This window comes from Rutidosis leptorrhynchoides, chromosome 8 (genome assembly GCF_046630445.1).
Source record: "Rutidosis leptorrhynchoides isolate AG116_Rl617_1_P2 chromosome 8, CSIRO_AGI_Rlap_v1, whole genome shotgun sequence".
Taxonomy (NCBI): Eukaryota; Viridiplantae; Streptophyta; class Magnoliopsida; order Asterales; family Asteraceae; genus Rutidosis; species Rutidosis leptorrhynchoides.
This window is the reverse complement of record NC_092340.1, coordinates 16,420,754-16,440,388: the sequence shown is the minus strand read 5'-3', so window position 1 is coordinate 16,440,388 and position 19,635 is coordinate 16,420,754.

Genomic DNA, 19,635 nt, shown 5'->3' with positions numbered 1-19,635 from the left:
TGATCTAAGAATGTTTTAACATCTCATTGTGTACTAATAACAATGAGTTATAAGTATATTTTGAGACTACTAACTTAAGTTTTCAAAACGATAACTATATGTGACGTTCTTCGACTTAAATACTTAAAACTTATAATGCTTATACATGTATCGTATAGATATGTATTTTATCACTTTTAAAGGATTTATATACATAAAACAATATAAGTATATTTACAAAAGATAGCTATATTTGAATCCTCGTTCCGTTTTCTCAAGATTTTTATACGTATATCTAGGGTATATGTACCCGTATCATACCCAGCTTCTATACGTATTTACTATTGGTATATACACATCACAATCACTTTATTAGCAGCCATGAGTCAGCCAATTTTGGATCTTAGCATGCATGATTAATCAATTTGGCATATTACAAGACTTTTGCACAATATTACAAATTAATACATCTTTTCACCACCATTTATACTCCATTCCATTTTCATTTTTACTACACATTTTCTCTAACCAAAAACACACTCTTAGGAACCTTAAGTGTTCTTCACAATCTCAGCAAATAACCATGAAGATCTAGCTTCAAAAACAACCCTTAATCATCATAAGAAAATCCATTCAAGAACACTTCAAAAATCCTTTCAACTAAACAAGTTTACTTCCAACCTTTCAATCCAACTCCACCACTCTTTTAGTTCTAGGATTTTACTCATCTTTTACAGCAACTTTGTCCAAGTAACTTGAGGTAGTAACCTTGTTCATAACCTTATTCGATTCATATTTATATAGCTATCTTATTTTGTGTTGTAAAATTTTAACAACAAGAACATAGTTTGAATGATTTCAAACTTGTTTGCAAACTAAATAGATCCTTCTAAATTGAATTTTAAAACACTTCAAGACCTGTAATATATCATAATGATATGCTAACTTAACAATATACAACTTGATTTTACAAAGAACACCTTAAAACTGAATCTACGTCGTTGGAGTGCAACCGGGGGCTGTTTTGGGTTGGATAATTAAAAACTATCTTGAACTTTGAATTGGAAGTTTATGTTCTGGAAAAATGATATTTCTTATGAATATGTTACCACATAAAAATTTCATGGTTTAACTCAAAGTGTAAGTATTTTTAGAAAAATGATCATTAAATGTTGTTTTTATGATGGAAAACGATCACTTTCATAAGTTTCACCAAAGTTTGACCTATAACCTGTGATCTAGAATACAAACTAAGGTATTATCAGTTCATATTCTTAAAATTTGACTCGATCCAAGGAAGTGGCAAGTTGAACCAACAAAAACGGAGTTGTAATGAAGAAACTACGACTAAAACAAGATCGGGTATCCGAAGCTAGTTTAGCTACGAAAATATTTGGAGAAAAATTAAATTAATCATATATTTTCTAATTAATATGATATTTTATATATATTTACTTATGATTTGATTTTATATATTTCAGGCTTCACCCATAAACAACACGAGAAGATTAATCATAAGACCTCATGATTGTACGCAACACGTCATTTGACAACACGGTACTTTATGTACGCAACACGTCACTTGACAACATGGTACCATGGGTCGAGATTAATTCTGATCAATACGAATACGATGGGGTCTTTATTTATTTTATTTAAGCAACTAATTGTGGACCACTAACATCGGACTGCTAACTACGGACTAAGAAAATATTAAAAGTATTAAAAGTATATATATATATATATGTAACGATTACTTGAAAAGAAAATATGTTGATATATTATATATATGGTTAGGTTTGTGATATCTATCGGAGACCAAGTCGTGATAAACACCTTCAAGGCAAAAGTGAGTATATAGTCCCACTTTTAAACTCTAAATATTTCGGGATGAGAATACATGCATTTTATGATTTACGTTATGGACACAAGTGATTAAAAATATATATTCTACGTTGAGTTGTACCACTGGCATACTTCCCTGTAACTTGGTAACTATTATTTACATGAGGTATTGTAAACGCGAATCCTGTTGATAGATCTATCGGGCCTGACAACCCCAACCGGACTGGACGACCAGTATTCAACGGTTGCACAGTACTTCGTTTCGGTGACTACACTTGGTACGGTGTAGTAAGATTTCATAATAAAGGGAATATGCGACGTTGATTAAATGTTAAGTATGGTTATCAAGTGCTCAACAACTTAGAATATTTTTATTAAAACGTTTATATATGAAATCTTGTGGTCTATATTTATAACGCTGCCGGCATTAAACCTATATCTCACCAACTTTATGTTGACGTTTTAAGCATGTTTATTCTCAGGTGATAACTAAAAGCTTCCGCTGCAACATGTTGAATTTAAGCAAGATCTTGAGTATGCATATTTGTGTCAAAAATAAAACTGCATATCGAAGGATTTGTAATGTAAAATATGTTGGAGGTCGTATTGTTATTATCACATGTAAAGTTTGTAAGTCTAAGATTATCGCTAAACGATAATCATTATTAAGTTGTTTAAACCTTGTATTTGTAATAAAAGCTATGGTTTGTATTGTAAAAACAAATGCAGTTTTTGAAAAATGTCGCATATAGAGGTCAATACCTCGCGATGAAATCATATGTTATTGTATTCGTCCTTATGGTTAAGGTCGGGTCGTCTCATGTGGTATCAGAGCGTTGGTCTTAGAGAACCAGAAAATTTGCATTAGTGTGTCTTATCGAGTTTGTTAGGATGCATTAGTGAGTCTGGACTTTGACCGTGTTTGATTTTGAAAAAAATATTGCTTATCATTGTTGGTTAAAAATTAATATGTAAATATTATGTGATACTAATTTACTAGTTGTTATGTGATAGATGTCTGGCTTAGAACTTGTTATCACATTCAGCGACTCCGAACCAGAATCTTCAGATGGTGTTCCAGTCATTAACCTATCCGATGATGAAAACGACACCTTTGGGGAAGACTCACAAGTTCCGGATGAATCAATTGAAGAGGAAACGGAAAGTGATCCTGAGGAGGAAGAAATACAGGAAATTACGAAAGACAAGTTCGAACGAGGAAGGAAACGAAAGGCTACTGAAATGGAAAATCAAAATTCCGAGTCTAGAGAGGATGTTGTGGCACCAACTCCACCAGATACTTCCACACATATTCCCGCTATTCCTATTAGTTCTATCCCGACATCCAGTTCTTCGGTTCCTCAGCCAAAACGCAGGGAGACAACCAGGATAACCTTTAAGCGATTTCTTTGAACACAAACGCTTTGGGTTAAATGATGCGCTGTTGTTTTAAACCATGGGATCATATAATGTTGTGTATAATATTACTAGTGTGGTTTGCTTAATGTTTGATGTAAGATAAGCATATGTAAAATAGTGAAGTGTGAAATGCAATAATTTTCCATGGTTAAGTATTATTTGGGTGGTAGTAAATGATTTTCGTACTAAGCTATTAAGTATGAACTTTAACGGGTAGGTACTACCCTAGATATAATTAAAAAACGCTAATAAGAAGAAAAGGCTTTTATAATAATAACTGGTTCATATTATTAATAAGCTACGATGTACTGTAAATACATACTACATCTATAATATTCCATGTGAATAATTATTTTTTTCATTCTTATTGAAGATTATGGCGCGATTGAACCGAATGACAGAACAAGAAATCCAGGAACTCATCAATCAGCGAGTGAACGACAGAATGTTATGGGTCGAGGCTGCAAGAGGTGCTGCAGTTAATCCAAATCCTCGTGTGGGGTGCACTTATAAAACTTTTCAAGGTTGCAAGCCCTCATCATTCAGTGGAACAGAAGGACCGGTCGGTTTAACCCGGTGGATCGAAAAGATTGAGTCTGTGTTTAAAATCAGTGGTTGTATTGAGAAGGACATGACCAAGTATGCATCGTGCACCCTGCAAGATAGTGCACTCACATGGTGGAAAAACTATGTGAAGGCCGTAGGAGGAGATGTAGCTTATGATACTCCCTGGGAAGAATTCAAAACAATGCTAATCAATGAATATTGTCCAAGGAACGAGGTTAGGAAGTTGGAAGCTGAATTACGAAGCCTGAAAGTTGTTGGTACTGAACTCACCAACTACAATCAGCGATTCATGGAATTAGCTTTGCTATGTCCCGGATTGGTACCAACCGAAGAACGGAAGATAGAACTGTACAAAGACGGTTTGCCTAAAAATGTCAAAGCAAATATTACAGCATCGAAACCCAAGACTATTCATGAAGCCATCACCATAGCGAACGAGTTGATGGACCAGATTATTCTGGATAAGAACACCGATGTCAAGACATCGGGAAACAAAAGAAAGTGGGAAGGTAATCATCAACAATCCAACAAGAAACAAGAAACCACGCAAGGTGCGGGTAGCGGTTCAAACACAGGTTACAAAGGACGAAATCCTTTATGTAACAGATGCCACAAACATCACTCTGGTTATTGTAATGTGGTGTGCAACAATTGTAAGCAAAAAGGTCATCTTGCTGAAGATTGTAGGGTTCCCGCTACAAATACAAACGGTACCAAGACTCCTGCCACCAATGCAAATAGAACTGCCTTGGCCACTGTTACTTGTTATGGGTGTGGGAAACAGGGTCATTATAAGAGCAGTTGTCCGAATCCAGAGAAGAATAATGGATCTGCACGTGGAAGAGCATTTGTTATTAATGCTAGAGAGGCGTGTGAAGACCCGGAGCTTGTTACGGGTACGTTTACCATTAATAACTTATCCGCATCTATTATATTTGATACTGGTGCCGATAGAAGTTACGTGAGTAGAGACTTTTACGCTAAATTGAATTGTTCTTCATTACCTCTAGATGCTAAGTACATGATTGAGTTAGCTAATGGTAAACTAATTAAAGCCGATAAAATTTGCCGTGATTGTAAAATAAATTTAGCCGGAGAAACATTTAAGATTGATTTGATACCCGTAGAATTAGGAAGTTTTGATGTAATAGTCGACATGGACTGGATGTCCAAAATAGGAGCTGAAGTTGTGTGCGCCAAGAAGGCAATTCGCATTCCTCGTAAGGATAAAACGCCAGTAATGATTTATGGAGAGAAGGGTAACTCAAAGCTAAAACTCATTAGTTATTTGAAAGCTCAAAAGTGCTTGAAGAAAGGGTGCTATGCTATCTTAGCACATGTTAATAAGGTCGAAACGAAGGAGAAAGTGAAGAGCATCAATGACGTGCCTGCGGCAAGAGATTTTCCTGAAGTCTTTCCAGAAGAGTTGCCAGGATTACCTCCATTTAGATCTGTAGAATTTCAAATAGATCTAGTACCGGGAGCTGCACCAGTGGCTCGTGCTCCATATAGACTTGCACCATCTGAGATGAAAGAGTTAAAAATCCAGTTACAAGAATTATTGGACCGTGGTTTCATTCGACCGAGCACTTCACCGTGGGGAGCTCCAATTTTATTCGTCAAGAAGAAAGACGGATCTTTCCGAATGTGTATAGATTATCGTGAATTAAATAAGTTAACTATCAAGAATCGGTATCCACTACCGAGAATTGATGACTTATTTGATCAATTGCAAGGATCATGTGTTTACTCGAAAATCGACCTAAGGTCGGGCTATCATCAACTACGCGTCAAAGAAGAAGATATTCCGAAAACTGCTTTTCGGACACGCTACGGTCATTATGAATTTTTGGTCATGCCGTTTGGATTAACGAATGCGCCAGCTGTATTCATGGACCTCATGAATCGAGTTTGTAGTCCGTATTTAGATAAGTTTGTTATCGTTTTCATTGACGATATTCTTATCTATTCCAAGAGTGAGAAAGAGCATGAATAACATTTAAGATTGGTATTAGAATTGTTAAGAAAAGAACAATTATACGCCAAATTTTCTAAGCGTGCGTTTTGGTTGAAAGAAGTGCAATTTCTTGGCCATGTTGTTAGTAGCAAAGGAATTCAGGTTGACCCAGCTAAAATTGAGGCCATTGAAAAATGGGAGACTCCTAAGACACCAACGCAGATACGCCAATTTTTGGGTTTAGCCGGTTATTATAGAAGGTTTATTCAAGATTTTTCCCGAATAGCTAAACCATTGACAGCGTTAACACAAAAAGGGAAGAAGTACGAATGGACCTTTGAGCAGGAGAGTGCATTTCAATTACTCAAGAAGAAGTTGACCACGGCACCTATTTTATCGTTACCTGAAGGGAACGATGATTTTGAGATATATTGTGACGCTTCGCGACAAGGTTTTGGTTGCGTCCTTATGCAACGAAAGAAAGTTATTGCATACGCATCCCGACAATTGAAGATTCACGAGCGGAATTATACGACGCATGATCTAGAATTGGGGGCAGTAGTGTTTGCATTGAAGATATGGAGACACTATTTATATGGAGTTAAATGCACTGTGTTTACTAATCATAAAAGCCTTTAACATATTTTCGATCAGAAACAGCTGAACATGAGGCAACGTAGGTGGGTCGAGCTGATAAACGACTACGATTGTGAGATTCGCTATCATCCCGGGAAAGCGAATGTAGTGGCCGACGCTTTAAGTAGAAAGGAACGAGAACCAATTCGAGTACGAGCAATGAACATAAAAATTCGCATGAATCTCCACTCACAAATCAAAGAGGCTCAACGAGAAGCTCTTACTAAAGAAAACATAGGAAATGAAATAATGAAGATGTATGAGAAGCAACTCGTTATGCGGGAAGACGGAATTCGATATTTTGCAAACCATATTTGGGTACCGAAGTTGGGTGGATTAAGGAAGTTGATATTGAATGAGGCACATAAGACAAGATACTCGATACATCCTGGAGTTGGAAAGATGTATCAAGATCTTAAGACGCATTATTGGTGGCCTAATTTGAAGACAGACGTTGCAACATATGTTGGGGAATGTTTAACTTGTTCCAAAGTCAAAGCAGAACACCAGAAGCCGTCAGGGTTACTTCAACAACCAGAAATCCCAGAATGGAAATGGGACGGTATTACCATGGATTTCATCACAAAGTTACCTAAGACTGCCTGGGGTTATGACACCATTTGGGTAATAGTTGATCGTCTCACCAAATCTGCACATTTCTTGCCTATAAAGGAAACGGATAGAATGGAGAAACTATTACGATTATACATAAAGGAAATTGTTTCAAGGCATGGAATACCTATTTCCATTATATCCGATCGTGATAGTAGATTTACATCAAAGTTTTGGCAATCACTACAGGAGGCCCTGGGAACTCGTTTGGATATGAGCACCGCATATCATCCACAAACTGACGGGCAGAGTGAAAGAACAATTCAGACTCTTGAAGACATGCTCAGGGCATGTGTGATCGATTTTGGAAACGGATGGGATAAATATCTACCATTAGCAGAATTCTCGTATAATAACAGTTATCATGCGAGCATTAAAGCTGCACCATTCGAAGCATTGTATGGAAGGAAGTGTAGATACCCTATCTGTTGGAATGAAGTAGGAGATCGACAATTAACTGGTCCCGAGATCATACACGAAACGACTGAGAAGATAGTACAAATCAAGGAGAGATTGAAAACAGCCCGTAGTCGCCAAAAGAGCTACGCCGATGTCCGAAGGAAACCATTAGAGTTTTAGATCGGTGACATGGTTTTGTTAAAGGTGTCACCTTGGAAAGGTGTAATACGTTTCGGTAAACGGGGTAAACTGAACCCAAGGTATGTAGGCCCGTTCAAGATCATCGAACGCATTGGACCGGTAGCCTATCGACTCGAGTTACCACAACAACTCGCCGGAGTACATAATTCATTTCACGTCTCAAACCTCAAGAAATGTCTTGCAAAGGAAGATCTCACCATTCCTCTTGAAGAAATTCAAGTCAACGAGAAACTACAATTCATAGAAGAACCAGTCGAAATCATGGACCGTGAGGTTAAACGGCTTAAGCAGAGCAACATACCAATCGTCAAGGTTCGTTGGAATGCTCGAAGGGGTCCCGAGTTTACTTGGGAACGAGAGGATTAAATGAAACAAAAGTACCCACATCTGTTTTCCGATGACGCACAATAGGTACAATTTTAAAATTTCGGGACGAAATTTATTTAACGGGTAGGTAATGTAACGACCCGGATTTTTCCGATCGTTTTACACTTATAAGATTAATATTTACATAAATTAAACCTTACCAACATGATAAGCAATCTAAATTGTTGAGATTTATGTTTTTAAAAAGAGTTTTACACAACGTTTGACCGTCCAATTTGACCGATGATATCACGAACTATATAACATACGATAATTATATGTTTGTGTATATATATATGTATTTTTATATATTTAACATGATCTAAGAATGTTTTAACATCTCATTGTGTACTAATAACAATGAGTTATAAGTATATTTTGAGACTACTAACTTAAGTTTTCAAAACGATAACTATATGTGACGTTCTTCGACTTAAATACTTAAAACTTATAATGCTTATACATGTATCGTATAGATATGTATTTTATCACTTTTAAAGGATTTATATACATAAAACAATATAAGTATATTTACAAAAGATAGCTATATTTGAATCCTCGTTCCGTTTTCTCAAGATTTTTATACGTATATCTAGGGTATATGTACCCGTATCATACCCAGCTTCTATACGTATTTACTATTGGTATATACACATCACAATCACTTTATTAGCAGCCATGAGTCAGCCAATTTTGGATCTTAGCATGCATGATTAATCAATTTGGCATATTACAAGACTTTTGCACAATATTACAAATTAATACATCTTTTCACCACCATTTATACTCCATTCCATTTTCATTTTTACTACACATATTCTCTAACCAAAAACACACTCTTAGGAACCTTAAGTGTTCTTCACAATCTTAGTAAATAACCATGAAGATCTAGCTTCAAAAACAACCCTTAATCATCATAAGAAAATCCATTCAAGAACACTTCAAAAATCCTTTCAACTAAACAAGTTTACTTCCAACCTTTCAATCCAACTCCACCACTCTTTTAGTTCTAGGATTTTACTCATCTTTTACAGCAACTTTGTCCAAGTAACTTGAGGTAGTAACCTTGTTCATAACCTTATTCGATTCATATTTATATAGCTATCTTATTTTGTGTTGTAAAATTTTAACAACAAGAACATAGTTTGAATGATTTCAAACTTGTTTGCAAACTAAATAGATCCTTCTAACTTGACTTTTAAAACACTTCAAGACCTGTAATATATCATAATGATATGCTAACTTAACAAGATACAACTTGATTTTACAAAGAACACCTTAAAACTGAATCTACGTCGTTGGAGTGCAACCGGGGGCTGTTTTGGGTTGGATAATTAAAAACTATCTTGAACTTTGAATTGGAAGTTTATGTTCTGGAAAAATGATATTTCTTATGAATATGTTACCACATAAAAATTTCATGGTTTAACTCAAAGTGTAAGTATTTTTAGAAAAATGATCATTAAATGTTGTTTTTATGATGGAAAACGATCACTTTCATAAGTTTCACCAAAGTTTGACCTATAACCTGTGATCTCGAATACAAACTAAGGTATTATCAGTTCATATTCTTAAAATTTGACTCGATCCAAGGAAGTGGCAAGTTGAACCAACAAAAACGGAGTTGTAATGAAGAAACTACGACTAAAACAAGATCGGGTATCCGAAGCTAGTTTAGCTACGAAAATATTTGGAGAAAAATTAAATTAATCATATATTTTCTAATTAATATGATATTTTATATATATTTACTTATGATTTGATTTTATATATTTCAGGCTTCACCCGTAAACAACACGAGAAGATTAATCATAAGACCTCATGATTGTACGCAACACGTCATTTGACAACACGGTACTTTATGTACGCAACACGTCACTTGACAACATGGTACCATGGGTCGAGATTAATTCTGATCAATACGAATATGATGGGGTCTTTATTTATTTTATTTAAGCAACTAATTGTGGACCACTAACATCGGACTACTAACTACGGACTAAGAAAATATTAAAAGTATTAAAAGTATATATATATATATATATATATATATATATATATATATATATATATATATATATATATATAAATATATATATATGTAACGATTACTTGAAAAGAAAATATGTTGATATATTATATATATGGTTAGGTTTGTGATATCTATCGGAGACCAAGTCGTGATAAATACCTTCAAGGCAAAAGTGAGTATATAGTCCCACTTTTAAACTCTAAATATTTCGGGATGAGAATACATGCATTTTATGATTTACGTTATGGACACAAGTGATTAAAAATATATATTCTACGTTGAGTTGTACCACTGGCATACTTCCCTGTAACTTGGTAACTATTATTTACATGAGGTATTGTAAACGCGAATCCTGTTGATAGATCTATCGGGCCTGACAACCCCAACCGGACTGGACGACCAGTATTCAACGGTTGCACAGTACTTCGTTTCGGTGACTACACTTGGTAAGGTGTAGTAAGATTTCATAATAAAGGGAATATGCGACGTTGATTAAATGTTAAGTATGGTTATCAAGTGCTCAACAACTTAGAATATTTTTATTAAAACGTTTATATATGAAATCTTGTGGTCTATATTTATAACGCTGCCGGCATTAAACCTATATCTCACCAACTTTATGTTGACGTTTTAAGCATGTTTATTCTCAGGTGATAACTAAAAGCTTCCGCTGCAACATGTTGAATTTAAGCAAGATCTTGAGTATGCATATTTGTGTCAAAAATAAAACTGCATATCGAAGGATTTGTAATGTAAAATATGTTGGAGGTCGTATTGTTATTATCACATGTAAAGTTTGTAAGTCTAAGATTATCGCTAAACGATAATCATTATTAAGTTGTTTAAACCTTGTATTTGTAATAAAAGCTATGGTTTGTATTGTAAAAACAAATGCAGTTTTTGAAAAATGTCGCATATAGAGGTCAATACCTCGCGATGAAATCATATGTTATTGTATTCGTCCTTATGGTTAAGGTCGGGTCGTCTCATGTGGTATCAGAGCGTTGGTCTTAGAGAACCAGAAAATTTGCATTAGTGTGTCTTATCGAGTTTGTTAGGATGCATTAGTGAGTCTGGACTTTGACCGTGTTTGATTTTGAAAAAAATATTGCTTATCATTGTTGGTTAAAAATTAATATGTAAATATTATGTGATACTAATTTACTAGTTGTTATGTGATAGATGTCTGGCTTAGAACTTGTTATCACATTCAGCGACTCCGAACCAGAATCTTCAGATGGTGTTCCAGTCATTAACCTATCCGATGATGAAAACGACACCTTTGGGGAAGACTCACAAGTTCCGGATGAATCAATTGAAGAGGAAACGGAAAGTGATCCTGAGGAGGAAGAAATACAGGAAATTACGAAAGACAAGTTCGAACGAGGAAGGAAACGAAAGGCTACTGAAATGGAAAATCAAAATCCCGAGTCTAGAGAGGATGTTGTGGCACCAACTCCACCAGATACTTCCACACCTATTCCCGCTATTCCTATTAGTTCTATCCTGACATCCAGTTCTTCGGTTCCTCATCCAAAACGCAGGGAGACAACCAGGATAACCTTTAAGCGATTTCTTTGAACACAAACGCTTTGGGTTAAATGATGCGCTGTTGTTTTAAACCATGGGATCATATAATGTTGTGTATAATATTACTAGTGTGGTTTGCTTAATGTTTGATGTAAGATAAGCATATGTAAAATAGTGAAGTGTGAAATGCAATAATTTTCCATGGTTAAGTATTATTTGGGTGGTAGTAAATGATTTTCGTACTAAGTTATTAAGTATGAACTTTAACGGGTAGGTACTACCCTAGATATAATTAAAAAACGCTAATAAGAAGAAAAGGCTTTTATAATAATAACTGGTTCATATTATTAATAAGCTACGATGTACTGTAAATACATACTACATCTATAATATTCCATGTGAATAATTATTTTTTTCATTCTTATTGAAGATTATGGCGCGATTGAACCGAATAACGGAACAAGAAATCCAGGAACTCATCAATCAGCGAGTGAACGACAGAATGTTATGGGTCGAGGCTGCAAGAGGTGCTGCAGTTAATCCAAATCCTCGTGTGGGGTGCACTTATAAAACTTTTCAAGGTTGTAAGCCCTCATCATTCAGTGGAACAGAAGGACCGGTCGGTTTAACCCGGTGGATCGAAAAGATTGAGTCTGTGTTTAAAATCAGTGGTTGTATTGAGAAGGACATGACCAAGTATGCATCGTGCACCCTGCAAGATAGTGCACTCACATGGTGGAAAAACTATGTGAAGGCCGTAGGAGGAGATGTAGCTTATGATACTCCCTGGGAAGAATTCAAAACAATGCTAATCAACGAATATTGTCCAAGGAACGAGGTTAGGAAGTTGGAAGCTGAATTACAAAGCCTGAAAGTTGTTGGTACTGAACTCACCAACTACAATCAGCGATTCATGGAATTAGCTTTGCTATGTCCCGGATTGGTACCAACCGAAGAACGGAAGATAGAACTGTACAAAGATGGTTTGCCTAAAAATGTCAAAGCAAATGTTACAGCATCGAAACCCAAGACTATTCACGAAGCCATCACCATGGCGAACGAGTTGATGGACCAGATTATTCTGGATAAGAACACCGATGTCAAGACATCGGGAAACAAAAGAAAGTGGGAAGGTAATCATCAACAATCCAACAAGAAACAAGAAACCACGCAAGGTGCGGGTAGCGGTTCAAACACAGGTTACAAAGGACGAAATCCTTTATGTAACAGATGCCACAAACATCACTCTGGTTATTGTAATGTGGTGTGCAACAATTGTAAGCGAAAAGGTCATCTTGCTGAAGATTGTAGGGTTCCCGCTACAAATACAAACGGTACCAAGACTCCTGCCACCAATGCAAATAGAACTGCCTTGGCCACTGTTACTTGTTATGGGTGTGGGAAATAGGGTCATTATAAGAGCCAGTGTCCGAATCCAGAGAAGAATAATGGATCTGCACGTGGAAGAGCATTTGTTATTAATGCTAGAGAGGCGTGTGAAGACCCGGAGCTTGTTACAGGTACGTTTACCATTAATAACTTATCCGCATCTATTATATTTGATACTGGTGCCGATAGAAGTTACGTGAGTAGAGACTTTTACGCTAAATTGAATTGTTCATCATTACCTCTAGATGCTAAGTACATGATTGAGTTAGCTAATGGTAAACTAATTAAAGCCGATAAAATTTGCCGTGATTGTAAAATAAATTTAGCCGGAGAAACATTTAAGATTGATTTGATACCCGTAGAATTAGGAAGTTTTGATGTAATAGTCGGCATGGACTGGATGTCCAAAATAGGAGCTGAAGTTGTGTGCGCCAAGAAGGCAATTCGCATTCCTCGTAAGGATAAAACACCAGTAATGATTTATGGAGAGAAGGGTAACTCAAAGCTAAAACTCATTAGTTATTTGAAAGCTCAAAAGTGCTTGAAGAAAGGGTGCTATGCTATCTTAGCACATGTTAATAAAGTCGAAACGAAGGAGAAAGTGAAGAGCATCAATGACGTGCCTGTGGCAAGAGATTTTCCTGAAGTCTTTCCAGAAGAGTTGCCAGGATTACCTCCATTTAGATCTGTAGAATTTCAAATAGATCTAGTACCGGGAGCTGCACCAGTGGCTCGTGCTCCATATAGACTTGCACCATCTGAGATGAAAGAGTTAAAAAGCCAGTTACAAGAATTACTGGACCGTGGTTTCATTCGACCGAGCACTTCACCGTGGGGAGCTCCAATTTTATTCGTCAAGAAGAAAGACGGATATTTCCGAATGTGTATAGATTATCGTGAATTAAATAAGTTAACTATCAAGAATCGGTATCCACTACCGAGAATTGATGACTTATTTGATCAATTGCAAGGATCATGTGTTTACTTGAAAATCGACCTAAGGTCGGGCTATCATCAACTACGCGTCAAAGAAGAAGATATTCCGAAAACTGCTTTTCGGACACGCTACGGTCATTATGAATTTTCGGTCATGCCGTTTGGATTAACGAATGCGCCAGCTGTATTCATGGACCTCATGAATCGAGTTTGTAGTCCGTATTTAGATAAGTTTGTTATCGTTTTCATTGACGATATTCTTATCTATTCCAAGAGTGAGAAAGAGCATGAACAACATTTAAGATTGGTATTAGAATTGTTAAGAAAAGAACAATTATACGCCAAATTTTCTAAGTGTGCGTTTTGGTTGAAAGAAGTGCAATTTCTTGGCCATGTTGTTAGTAGCAAAGGAATTCAGGTTGACCCAGCTAAAATTGAGGCCATTGAAAAATGGGAGACTCCTAAGACACCAACGCAGATACACCAATTTTTGGGTTTAGCCGGTTATTATAGAAGGTTTATTCAAGATTTTTCCCGAATAGCTAAACCATTGACAGCGTTAACACAAAAAGGGAAGAAGTACGAATGGACCTTTGAGCAGGAGAGTGCATTTCAATTACTCAAGAAGAAGTTGACCACGGCACCTATTTTATCGTTACCTGAAGGGAACGATGATTTTGAGATATATTGTGACGCTTCGCGACAAGGTTTTGGTTGCGTCCTTATGCAACGAAAGAAAGTTATTGCATACGCATCCCGACAATTGAAGATTCACGAGCGGAATTATACGACGCATGATCTAGAATTGGGGGCAGTAGTGTTTGCATTGAAGATATGGAGACACTATTTATATGGAGTTAAATGCACTGTGTTTACTGATCATAAAAGCCTTCAACATATTTTCGATCAGAAACAGCTGAACATGAGGCAACGTAGGTGGGTCGAGCTGATAAACAACTACGATTGTGAGATTCGCTATCATCCCGGGAAAGCGAATGTAGTGGCCGACGCTTTAAGTAGAAAGGAACGAGAACCAATTCGAGTACGAGCAATGAACATAAAAATTCGCATGAATCTCCACTCACAAATCAAAGAGGCTCAACGAGAAGCTCTTACTAAAGAAAACATAGGAAATGAAATAATGAAGATGTATGAGAAGCAACTCGTTATGCGAGAAGACGGAATTCGATATTTTGCAAACCGTATTTGGGTACCGAAGTTGGGTGGATTAAGGAAGTTGATATTGAATGAGGCACATAAGACAAGATACTCGATACATCCTGGAGTTGGAAAGATGTATCAAGATCTTAAGACGCATTATTGGTGGCCTAATTTGAAGACAGACGTTGCAACATATGTTGGGGAATGTTTAACTTGTTCCAAAGTCAAAGCAGAACACTAGAAGCCGTCAGGGTTACTTCAACAACCAGAAATCCCAGAATGGAAATGGGACGGTATTACCATGGATTTCATCACAAAGTTACCTAAGACTGCCTGGGGTTATGACACCATTTGGGTAATAGTTGATCGTCTCACCAAATCTGCACATTTCTTGCCTATAAAGGAAACGGATAGAATGGAGAAACTATTACGATTATACATAAAGGAAATTGTTTCAAGGCATGGAATGCCTATTTCCATTATATCCGATCGTGGAATTTTAGAGAATATGTTGGTAAAAGTAGGTACCCTAGTATTTCCAGCTGACTTTGAAATTTTGGACATGGAGGAGGACACACGTGTGCCTCTTATATTAGGTCGACCTTTCCTCAATACCGCTAGAGCTATGATAGATGTTCATGGGCAGAAATTGACCCTTAGTATTGAGGATATGAAGGTTACCTTTTCCGTTGACCATGCCCTACAATACCCCGAGTCTACTGATGATCAATGTTATTATGTGCAAACCATAGACACATATTCGAAGTTGTTGCCGGAATTTCCAGAATTGCAAGGAGCGCGAGAATGCATTTTTGCGGAAGGTAATGAAGAGAATATGTTGGAAGAAGTGGAGATGTTGACCACCTTGATGGCTAACGGTTATGAGCCAAATGATGAAGAATACAGAAAGTTGGATTTAGGAAATGAGTACCGATGTAAAACATCGATTGAAGAACCTCCCGTTTTAGAACTCAAGCCACTTCCAAAACACTTGGAATATGCTTACCTACAAGAAGGTTCTACTCTCCCGGTTATCATTTCATCCGAACTCTCTGTAAGTGAGAAGTCTAACCTTGTTTCCATGTTAAAAGCCCATAAAACGGCTCTGGCATGGAAAATTCATGACATCAAGGGTATAAGTCCCTCTTATTGTACGCATAAGATATTAATGGAAGATAACTATAAGCCATGTGGACAAAGACAAAGGCGACTCAACCCTAATATGCAAGAAGTTGTTAAAAAGGAGATTGTCAAACTCCTAGATGCAGGTCTCATTTATCCAATTTCGGATAGCCCTTGGGTGAGTCCGGTCCAATGCGTGCCCAAAAAGGGTGGCATGACCGTTGTCACAAATGAAGACGACCAATTAATTTCTACCAGGACTATCACGGGTTGGAGGGTATGTATTGATTACAGAAAATTAAATGATGCTACCCGAAAAGACCATTTTCCTCTTCCTTACATTGATCAAATGTTGGAAAGGTTGGCAGGAAAGAACTTTTATTGTTTTCTTGACGGTTTCTCGAGATATTTCCAAATCCCTATAGCACCAGAGGACCAAGAGAAAACGACCTTTACATGCCCTTATGGTACTTTCTCCTATCGACGTATGTCCTTTGGCTTATGCAATGCTCCTGCTACCTTTCAAAGGTGTATGGTAGCTATTTTTCATGATATGATTGAAGACATTATGGAAGTATTCATGGATGAATTTTCAGTCTTCGGTGATTCTTTTGACTCATGTCTTCATAATCTTGAGCGTATGTTGATTAGGTGTGAAGAATCAAATCTTGTGCTAAACTGGGAAAAATGCCATTTTATGGTAAAAGAGGGCATTGTATTGGGTCATAAAATTTCTTGTGCAGGTCTGGAGGTGGATAGAGCTAAAGTGGAAGTCATAGCCAAATTACCACCATCGTCAAATGTAAAAGGCGTAAGAAGTTTTCTGGGACACGCCGGTTTTTACCGGCGGTTCATTAAAGATTTTTCCAAAATTGCAACCCCCATGAACAAACTTCTTGAGAAAGACGCTCCATTTGTCTTTACGGACGAGTGTCTTACCGCCTTTAACCTACTTAAAGCAAAGCTCACACAATCACCCATTCTCATATCACCGAATTGGTCAATACCATTCGAACTTATGTGTGACGCTAGTGACTTTGCTATTGGTGCCGTCTTGGGGCAAAGAATTGAAAAACATTTCAAGCCCATTTATTATGCTAGCAAGACATTGCAAGGAGCTCAACTTAATTACACTACCACCGAGAAGGAACTCCTGGCAATCGTCTTTTCGTTTGATAAATTCCGATCCTATTTGGTACTAGCAAAGACGGTTGTCTATACAGACCACTCGGTATTGAAGTACTTGCTTGCTAAGCAAGATGCTAAACCCCGGTTAATACGTTGGGTCTTGCTTTTGCAAGAATTCGACATCGATATTAAAGACAAAAAGGGGGCCAAAAACCTAGCTGCCGATCACCTTTCTCGACTTGAGAACCCGAATCTTGGGGTTCTCCATGAGACTGTTATCCAAGATAACTTTCCAGACGAAAATCTCATGAAGATTGAGAAAATTGATGATCCATGGTTGGTAGACATAGCCAACTATCTTGCGGGTGGATTCCTAGAAACCGGTTGGTCACATCAGAAAAGAAAGAAATTCTTTAGTGACCTAAAATACTATTTTTGGGAAGACCCTTATCTATTTAGGTGATGTGCGGATGGAATTATTCGTCGGTGTGTTTCGGGGAAAGAATGCACCGAAATTCTGCTTGACTGTCACCTTGGTCCAACAGGTGGGCACTTTGGTCCCCAAATCACGGGGAAGAAAGTTTACGAGGCCGGTTTCTATTGGCCTACAATATTCAAAGATGCCTACACTATTTGTAAGGCTTGTGACGCATGCCAACGGGCCGGTCAAATCACTAAACGGGATGAAATGCCTCAACAAAGCATCCAAGTATGCGAGGTGTTCGATGTTTGGGGAATTGACTTTATGGAGCCCTTTCCAAAATCTCATTCTTACCTATACATACTTGTTGCCATAGATTATGTTTCCAAATGGGCGGAGGCAAAACCTCTACCAACAAATGATGGCCGAGTTGTGGTAAACTTTTTGATGGAACTTTTCTCTAGGTTTGGCACGCCAAAAGCTCTTATAAGTGACCGGGGCACCCACTTTTGCAATAAGCAATTGGAAAAGGTGTTGAAGAGATATGGAGTAATCCATAAAATTTCAACATCCTATCATCCCCAGACAAGTGGGCAAGTAGAAAACACCAACCGGTCATTAAAACGCATACTTGAAAAGACCGTTGGTGCAAATCCAAAAGAGTGGTCAATCAAGTTAAACGATGCATTGTGGGCCTTTCGCACGGCCTACAAAACACCAATTGGAACAACTCCTTTCCGTATGGTATACGGAAAAGCATGCCATCTCCCGTTGGAGATTGAACACAAAGCGCATTGGGCGCTAAGGGCATGCAATTTGGATTACCAAGAAGCGGGTCGGTTATGTTTGACCCAACTAAACGAATTAGACGAGTTAAGGCTCGAAGCCTATGACAACTCTCTAATTTACAAAGAAAAAACCAAACAATGGCACGACAAAAGATTGAAACATCCAAAAGAATTCATGGAAGGAGATCGTGTCCTTGTTTACAATTCCCGTTTCAAGTTATCACCAGGAAAGCTTAAGTCCCGATGGACGGGACCATTTGTGGTTAGAAAGGTGTACCCTTATGGTACAATTAAAATGGTGAACTGGAAGGGTGATACTTTTAAAGTCAATGGCCACCGGGTCAAACACTATGTTGATGGTCCCCTAGAAATTGAGGATGAGGTTAGCCTCAACTTCAAGAACAAAGCATAAATCAAAATGGGGACGAGTTTGGTGAACGACTCGTTAAAAAATGGTTCACAATTGTAAATAGGTTTGAAATGTGTGCACGATAAATTTTAGTTTGGTACAAAATGATTTACGTTTGGCCTTTAAACACGCGCGACTCAGAAAAACAGGTCAGTGAGTTTTAGTGCAATGGGACGCCGTCCCATTTTCCTGGACGCCGTCCCCTTTTAAAGACCTGGACGCCGTCCCATTTTCCTGGATGCCGTCCCCATTTGAAGATCTGGACGCCATCCTCTTTTGCTAGACGCCGTCCCAAAATGAAACCTTGGACGCCGTCCTCATTTCTGGACGCCGTCTAGAGTGACTGACTCAGAAAAAAATACGTTTTAAATACCTATCCAACCCATTTCTTAACCACAAAAACACATTTTTATCCATTTCTCTCTACCAAACACGAAACACTCTCCAAAAACCCTAATTTCTACCTCAATTTCGCGATTTCTTCTTCAAATCCAAACTTCAAATCATGTTTTCTAGGGTATGGATACTCCATTTTTACACTTTTCTTTATCAATTACTTGAATTGTATGTTTATATCTATAAATTGGTGAAGGATAAGTGTGGGGTGTTTGATTTGCATGATTATTGTTAAGATTAACATGCCTTAGTAGTTTAATTGCCCATAATGTATTTATTTTGCAAAGATTACATGCTTTTAAGGGTTTGTTCATGATTTTAGGGTTTGTGGAATTTGAATCC